The sequence below is a fragment of the Mastomys coucha genome, unplaced genomic scaffold (genome assembly GCF_008632895.1).
Source record: "Mastomys coucha isolate ucsf_1 unplaced genomic scaffold, UCSF_Mcou_1 pScaffold17, whole genome shotgun sequence".
NCBI classification, from domain to species: domain Eukaryota; kingdom Metazoa; phylum Chordata; class Mammalia; order Rodentia; family Muridae; genus Mastomys; species Mastomys coucha.
In genome coordinates, this window is record NW_022196899.1 from 16,162,272 (window position 1) to 16,171,770 (window position 9,499).

Below are 9,499 nucleotides of genomic sequence, written 5' to 3' on the forward strand. Positions count from 1 at the left end.
TCACTTGCTTAGAGTCACACCAAGGTATTTTATATTGTTTGTGACTATCGTGAAGGGTGTCATTTCCCTAATTTCTTTCTCAGCCCATTTATCCCTTGTGTATAGGAAGGCTACTGATTTGTTATTTTTATATCTGGCCACTTTGCTGAAGTTGTTTATCAGATGTAGGAATTCTCTGGTGGAATTTTTTGGGTCATTTTAAGTATATGTTATATATATATTTATATATATATGTATATATATATATGTATAAGTATGTATATATGTAGTATACTATAAGTCATATATATCATCTGCAAATAGTAATGTTTTAACTTCTTCCTTTCCAGTTTATATTCACTTGATCTCCTTTTATTGTCTAGTTGCTCTAGCTAGAACTTCAAGTACTATATTGAATAGATAGGGAGAGAATGGGCAGCCTTGTTTTGTCCCTGATTACAGTGGGATGCTTCAAGTTTCTCTCCATTTAGTTTGAAATTGGCTACTGGTTTGCTGTATATTGCTTTTACTATATTTAGGTATGGGCCTTGAATTCCTGATCTTTCTAAGACTTTTAACATGAAGGGATGTTGAATTGTGTCAAATGCTTTTTCTGCATTTAATAAAAAAAATATGTGGTTATTTTTACTTGAGTTTGTTTATGTAGTGAATTACATTGATGGATTTCTGTATATTGAACAATCCTTGTATCCCTGGGATGAAGCCTACTTGATCATGGTGAATGATTGCTTTGATGTGTACTTGTATTCAGTCTGCAAGAATTTTATTGAATATTTTTGCATCGATATTCATAAGGGAAATTGGTCTGAAGTTCTCTCTCTTTGTTGGGTCTTTGTGTCATTTTGGGATCAGCATAACTGTGGCTTCAGAGAACAAATTTGTTAGTGTTCCTTCTGTTTCTATTTTGTGGAATAGTTTGAAGAGTATTGGTACTAGGTTTTCTTTGAAGGTCTGATAGAATTCTGCACTATACTGAGCTTTCTTTTTGATTGGGAGACGTCTAATGACTGCTTCTATTTCTTTAAGGTGATGGGACTGTTTAGATGGTTTATCTGATCCTGATTAAACTTTGGTATTTGATATCTGTCTAGAAAATTGTCTATTTCATTTAGATTTTCCAGTTTTGCTGAATATAGGCTTTTGTAGTTAGATATGATGATTTTTTGAATTTTTTCAGTTTCTGTTGTTACAGCTCGCTTTTCATTTCTGATTTTGTTGATTTGGATACTGTCTGTGCCCTCTGGTTAGTCTGGCTAGGGGTTTATCTATCTCAAATGATCAGCTCCTGGTTCGGTTGATTCTTTGTATAGTTCTTTTTGTTTCTACTTGATTGATTTCAGTCCTGAGTTTGGTTATTTACTGCCATCTACTCTTGGGTATTCTTGTCCCCCCCCTTTTTTTATAGAGCTTTCAGGTGTGCTAGTGTATGCCCTCTCGAGTTTATTTTTGGAGGCACTCAGAGCTATGAGTTTGTCTCAGCACTGCTTTCATTGTGTCCCATAAGTTTGGGTATATTGTGCCTTCATTTTCATTAAATTCTAAAACGTCTTTAATTTATTTCTTCCTTGAGCAAGTTATCATTGAGTAGGGTGTTGTTCAGCTTCCATGTGTATGTGGGCTTTCTGTTGTTTTTGTTGTTATTGAAGACCAGCCTTAGTCCTTGGTGATCTGATTAAATGCATGGGATTATTTCAGTCTTCTTGTATCCATTGAGGTCTGTTTTGTGTTGGAGTATATTGTCAGTTTTGGAGAAAGTACCATGACATGCTGAGAAGAAGGTATATTCTTTTGTTTTAGGATGAAATGTTCTGTTACGATAGATATCTGTTAAAACCATTTGGTCGATAACTTCTGTTAGTTTCACTGTGTCTCTGTTTAGTTTGTGTTTGCATGATCTGTCTGTTGATGAGAGTAGGATGTTGAAGTGTCACACTATTATTGTGTGAAGCACAATGTGTGTTTGAGCTTTAGTACGGTTTCTTTTATGCTTACCCTTGCATTTGGAGCATAGAGGTTCAGAATTGAGAGTTCTTCTTGGTAGTTTTTTCCTATGATGAGTATGACGTGTCCTTCCTTATCCTTTTTGATAACTTCTGGTTGAAAGTTTCTTTTATTAAATATTAGAATAGCTACTCCAGGTTGTTTCTTGGGACCATTTCTTGGAAAATTGTTTTCCAGCCCTTTACTCTGAGGTAGTGTTTGTCTTTGGCACTGAGTTGCATTTCATGTATGCAGCAAAATGCTGGGTCCTGTTTATGTACCCAGTATATTAGTCTATGTCTTTTTATTTAATCCATTGATGTTGAGAGATATTAAGGAATAGTGATTGTTGCTTCCTGTTATTTTTGATGTTATTTTTATGTTTATGTTGCTATCTTCTTTTGGGTTTGTTGAAAAAAGAGTACCTTCTTGCTTTTTCTAGGGCATAGCTTCCCTCCTTCTGTTGGCGTTTTCTATCTGTTATCCTTTGTAGGTCTGGATTTGTGGAAATTTGTGGATGATGTATTAATTTGGTTTTGTCTTGGAATATCTTGGTTTCTCCATCTGTGGTAATTGAGAGTTTTTCTGGGTATAGTAGCCTGGTCTGGCATTTGTGTTCTCTTAGGGTCTGTATGAGATGTGCCCAGGATCTTCTAGCTTTCATAGTTTCTGGTGAGAAGTCTGTTGTAATTCTGATAGGTCTGCCTTTATTTGCTACTTGACCTTTTTCCCTTACTGCTTTTAATATTCTTTCTTTGTTTTGTGCATTTAGTGTTTTGATTATTATGTGGCAGGTTTCTTTGCTGGTCCAATCTATTTGGAGTTCTTTAGGCTTCTTGTATATTTATGGGCATCTCTTTCTTTAGGTTAGGGAAGTTTTTTTCTATAATTTTGTTGAAGATATTTACTGGCCATTTAAGTTGGGAATCTTCACTCTCTTCTATACCTATTATCTTTAGGTTTGATCTTCTCATTTTGTCCTGGCTTTCCTGGATGTTTTGGGTTAGGAGCTTTTTGCATTTTGTAATTTTTTGACTGTTGTGTCAGTGTTTTCTATGGTATCTCTGCACCTGAGATTCTCTCTTCTATCTCTTATAAAATATAAGACTCCTATGACTTCAGATTTCTTTCCTAGGTTTCTATCTCCAGGGTTGTCTTATTTTGTGATTTATTGAATGTTTCTATTTCCATGTTTAGATTCTGGATGGTTTTGTTCAATTCCTTCACCTGTTTGGTTGTTTTCCTGTAATTTTTAAAGGGATTTTTGTGTTTCCTCTTTAAGAGCTGCTAGATCTTTACCTGTGTATTCCTGTAAGTGAGTTATTTATGTCCTTCTTAAATAAAATAAGATAAAATGAACTAAACTGTAAGAGCACTTACTGTGCAAGCACACAGATCCCTGCACCCAGCTAACACATGAGGTTTCCCCAGACGTCTGTTACCTTAACTTCAGGTGGATAGAGACAGGAAGATCTCTGGTGTTCATTGGCTTTTAGTCTAGGTGAGGAAACAGTAGGCCTAGTCCAGGGAGAGATGTTGTCTCAAAGGAATAGAACGTTATAGAGAAACTTACTAATACCAACTTTTAATCTCAGTGAGTGCTCACATTGGTACATGCAGTCACACGGGCACATCCAGCCACATATACAGATGCACAAACACACAGGCACATCCATCTCCATCTCCATCTCCATCTGTACATGCAATCAGGCAGGCAAGTGATCCACATATGCATATGGAGATACACTCATACCGTGGCACACAGTACAACATAATAAACCAATCTGAACCCAAGGTCAGAGCTGAGTGCTGAGCTCAGCAAATGTGAGGTACAAGCTGATGTCATGTCACTGGGGTGGGCTAGTGGGTGCAGGAGAGCACTGTAGGCAGTGCAGGTGCCCAGGCAGCTGTGCCAGTCCTAGCCAGGCTACACTTGCTTGACTATGCAGATGGGCAAGAACCCTCATCTCAGACTCACTAGTTTTCTTTGCAGATGACCTTGGCTTTATATGCTTCTTAGAGTTCCTTCTGTCCTGGTACCTTCAGGTTTTCTGAAATCAATTAGTCAGACTGATACCATAAAGTAAGAACCTTAGATGTGCTTGGAATGCTAGCTTAAGAGGTGCTTTCGTGTCAGGTAAAGTCTCGTGTAGTGACAGGGTAGAAGAGCAGAAAGGAATTTGGGGAAGAGATTCTAGTTAATAATAAGACATGCTGGTGTTTGTAGACACACATATCACATATCTTGGGGACCTAAGGTGGCTCTAAACAACAGATTCATTTATCATAACATAATATTTTGTTATCTCGGGGAAATGAGTATAAACAGTCTATGTGTTAGGACAACACATTACAAAGTGGGTCAACTTGTACCTTCGTGGCTGGGAGAAGCCCTATTTATAATTTAAAATTGGTGGGTGACACTAAGAAGCTGAGGGTCCCATCCTGAGAAGATGATCTCTCAGGCACCCAGAGCAAGAAGTTTTCCACTTTTGATTCTTGGTCTTGTAATTTTGAGAGGCTCTAAAATCACCAGGGAGCTGGGTCTCTGCACAGGCCTGCAGGGGATTTGGGGTTGCTGGGCCATCTCTGAGATATATTCTTGATTATCATCATTGATGTGGGAAGACCTATCTTAATTGTGGGCAAGGGAAATCTCTGAGCCAGAAATTCTCCACCGTGTAAAATGGAGAAAGAGAGCTGAGCCATATCAAGCAAGCAAGCACTCATCGCTCTGTTTCTGGATTGCAGGTGAGACCAACTGTTTCATGCTCCTGTTGCCTTGACCCCCTCCCCTCCACCACGATGGCACTATGGCCCCTTCAACTGTGAGCCAGAGGAAACTGTTCCTTAAATGGCTTTTGCCTAGGTATTTTGTCACAGTGGTAAGCAAAGGAACTAAGATACCACTTGATACCTGTCTATTTTTCCCTGGTCTTACATAATGGAAGAGTGTTGCCAAGGTCTGCCTGTGACTCTGAAAGCTTTCCTTTGTAAGCGTTGTGAATAAAAAGCAGTAGGGGCAAAGCGCCATTCAAGCCCCGCCTTTTGTCTAATGTGACTCCTCACCATCCCTCACATTGTGCTTTTAGGGGTAGTTATTAATTATACACATTATGGATTATACAATCAATATGCCCGAGCTCCTCTAAATTATTCCCTTAATTTGATCACAGAGCAACCCAGTTAACAAGGCAGAAATAACTTTTAAATGATGTCTAATTACCACCCTTGCCACCAGCTGTCAGTTTTTCAATGCAGGTCACGGATCAAAAGGCAGTTTTTACAATTGTAGGGGAGGCCGCGGTGGCTGGTGAAGAAGTTCAGCAGTCCTGGACTGTGGCTTCCTGGAGAGCGTTTAGTAATTAGTCATGAGTGACAGCACTGCTTCTGAGCGAGCTTTGGTAGTATTTGTGTCTGTGTGCTGCATGGATCTGACACACTAAGGAGTGCTCGCCTAAACCCCAGAAGCTACTGGAAGAGCTCCAGATAGATGTGGGTCAGAGAAGCTATCAGGAAATGCTGGCTTGTAGGAAGGTGATGTGGGTCCATATGTCTATCAGGGTAGGGTGGGAGGTTAGCCAAGCAGCTCTATCTCGCAAGTGCTCTGGTGGCCTGCCTCTACCTTATCATCTTATCGTCAAAGTTATGGCATGTATTCTCTCCTCCTCCTCCTCCTCCTCCTCCTCCTCCTCCTCCTCCTCTTCTTCCTCCTCCTCTTCTTCCTCCTCCTCCTCTTCCTCCTCCTCCTCCTCTTCCTCCTTTTGTTCCTCTTCCTCCTCCTCCTCCTTCTCTCTCTCTCTTTACTCCCCTCTCTCTCCTTCTCTCTTTCTTCTTCCCACCCCTCCGTCCCTTTCTCTCTCTTTTCTTTAGTGAAGTCAAGTGCAGAATTGCAGGTAACCTAGGGCTGGGATTACGTCACTTTCCCACAGAGCCCTTTAGTCTGATTCAAAACAGAAGGTGAAGAGCTGCCTCTGCGTTCTTTCCCTAACATGTCTCCCTTTCAACCTCAGTGGCTGACAAGAGGCATCAACATTTTCCTGTGATGATTTTATTCAATACATAGATAGTCTACATTGTAAAGCCACACATCACTCCCTGACTAAGGAAGGCCTGGATGATGGAAGCAGATAGCTCATTCCATTTGTAGTAAAGATGCAGGTTTGTTGTAAGCAATTTTGTACTTTGAGACTGGAAAGTGGGGGATGAGTAGGCTCTCAGGACCATGAGGGATATGTGGAAGAGTGTCTTGTCTAAGAAGCAGAGAGTGGTGACAAAGGAGCTATGTATCAGAAGCTGCAGTAGACTAATCAGAGTCATCATTCCCTTTTCACTTAGGGCAAAGTAAGTGGAAGGTACAATGTGGCCTACTACTACTGACGGCACCGCTTTCTAGCACTGTTATCAAGAAGATACGAAATATTGTAAGCACAGTACCGGAGCTGGATGGGCCACAGGAACTTACAGCCATCACACCATCAAACATGGTCTGTGTGGTTGTGGAGATGGACCATACAGTTAAACGCTTGCCCCACAAATGTAAAGACCAATTTGGTGGCGTAACCTTGAAATTCCAGCACTAGGGCCAGAAACAGAGACAGGCGGGTCTGTGGGGCTCACAGGCCAGGCAGCCTAGCCTAATTAGCTAGAGGTATTTGAGAGACTGTGGATGTGTTGCAGCTCTGAGGGGAAAAAGCTTTCTTTACAGCTCTGCTCTGGCTGCTGTGGGGGTATGCTTCCCCGAGGGCAAGCTTACCAGTTCTGTAGCCGGAGAGCGTATTCTAGCTCTGCTCTGAGAGGTATGCTGGCAACCAGAAGCCAAGGAGTACCACGGAAGTCATACCACACGGTACAACAAACTTCACACGAGGGGGTGGGAGGGGGGGACCCAGGAGAGTGACTGCCTCTGCTCAGGTGAGAAGCAGAAGAGAGCTGAGCAGAAACAAGGGTGTATATAGGATAGCCTGGGGTAGCAGGGAATCTTTTCAGGGTGAGGATTGATGAGATTTCAATTCCCTGAGGTTGGGTGCGCTCAGGGGTTTTCCTGTGTTTCTTAGCCCTGGCCTTGGTCTTGGCAGTGATCAAGTCAGTATGAGGGTGTTTTCCCTCTGCCTCTTTTTTTTTTTTTTTTTTTGGTTTTTCAAGACAGAGTTTCTCTGTATAGCCCTGGCTGTCCTGGTACTCACTCTGTAGACCAGGCTGGCCTCGAACTCAGAAATCCACCTGCCTCTGCCTCCCAAGTGGTAGGATTAAAGGTATGTACCACCACTGTCCGGCTCCCTCTGCTTTTTTTATCCTACGCTCTATCTTAAAAAAAAAAAAAAAAGAAAAAGTGGCTGAGAAATAACAGTGCTGCTCACCCTCTGGTTTTTGCACCTGTACACATGTGCACGTGTGCTGGTCCTCTCACAAATTCTCATACATAAAACTATCATTCTTGACGTCCGCCAAACAACATCCCTTTCATTTATTTAGTTTTTATCAACATATTAAATCAAGTCCTGGGCCACAATACTTAATACCACCTGTCTCATTTTGATACATCTTTTAAGGCATTCTTGTTCTTCTACACATAGTTTGAAGCTGACCTTGCCCTTACCAACCAACTCTCACTGTCCTGATGGCTCCTCCTTTATTCCATTCCATGGTTGCTTAGCAACCATGTGCTGCCCTATTTTCTTACTTCTTCTTCTTCTTGTCTTGTCTCCCCAGTGAAAGCTCTGGAAGTCAGGAAGCTGCCTCACCTCAGTGTGTTTTGTCAGTTGTTAGAGTAGTTCAGAACAGAGGAGGCCAGTATTACCATGACTGACTATCTCAGCTTTCTATTGCCGTGATAAACACTGCGACTAATAACAGTGCAGGGAGGGAGGGTTTATTTGTCTTGTGCTCCGGTAGTATAGTCCATTGGGAAGCGAAGTCAAGGAAGGCACTCGTGACAGGAACTCAAGGTGACAACTGAAGTAGAAGCCGTGGATGAACACTGGCTTGCTTTTCATGGCTTGCTCATCCTTCTTTCCTATGTGACCCAGGACCGGCTGCCCAGGCGTGGAACTGCCTCTAGACCTTTCGCATCAATCATTAATCAAGAAACTGCCTCACGGACTTGCCTACAGGAGGCATGTTCTCAACTGAGCATCCTTTTTCAAGACGACTCTGGCTTACATCAAATAGACAAAAACCAAAACCTACAACTATTACAATGATGTAGAAGGCTATGGATTCACAGAATAGAATGTAAACCTGATGAAAGGACATGTGACTTTCTGTATTGTCCTATAGTTCACAAATGGGGGAAAGAAATTGAGACTCAGACACAGTTGGCACACACTTAGAGCTTTAACTTGTGTATGATTCTTGTTTTAGAGCTGAATAGTGTTTATTGAACACTCATAGATGTGTTAATACAGATCTAAACATGTGATGTTTTGATTAGCACATATTGATTCTTCATGTGCAAACTGTCAGAAAGTATTTCGGGGGCTAGGGATATGGGTCAGTGAGTAGCCTGTTTGTTTGGTAAGCACAAGATTCCAAGTAAAAGCCAGGTGTGGTGGCACATGCTTGTATTGGAGAGGCAGGCACAGAGATTCCTGGGGCTCACTGGCCATCCAGCTGACCTGGGGAGCTTCAGACCCAGGAAGAGACCCTGCCTCAAACACCAAGGTAGATGGCTCCTGAGGAAAAACACCCAAGGTTGACCTCTACCCCCCCCACCTCGCACAAGTACTGCACACATTCACATCTTCACATACACACACACACAAAAACACACCACATACACATACACCACACACATACACACACACACACACACCACACAACCTTCCCATACTCACACCCCCACCCCACACCAATCTGCCCACACAATTAGAGTACACACAGAGCATACACACAACACATATTCACAGCACATACACATACACTACACACACACATACCACACATACACCCCACACATTCACACCACACACACATATACACACATATCATACCTACCCATACATCACACAAATAAACACACCACACATGCACACACACACACGCACACACACACACACACACACACATATATACACACATGTGAACACCTGCCCACACCAGATTCTGCCCCCCAGCACACATCCACATCACACTCACCTCCCACTCTCGCTACCCTCCCATGCCTCCCCCTTGTACCTTGGCATGTGCGGCTATGCCTGGCTTTCCAGAATTTAAAAAAAGTCATTAAAAAAAAAGTTGCAAACGATTCAACATGTGATACTCTTTTTCCCGAAACTGAAGGTAAAGTGTGTGTGCTGGGCTTGGGAATTTTAGCTGCTTTCCTGGCTTCCAGTCTCTTGTCCTTCCAAGTGAGCTGGATTGTGTCCCTTTATTGGCGTTCTGTCACTAGGGGCACACTACACACATTACTTTACAGTCAGGCTGACTTTGGCTTAAGATTATGAAGGTCTTCCTGGGCATATACCCAAAAGATACTGCAACATATAAGAAGGACACATGCTCCACCATGTTCATAGCA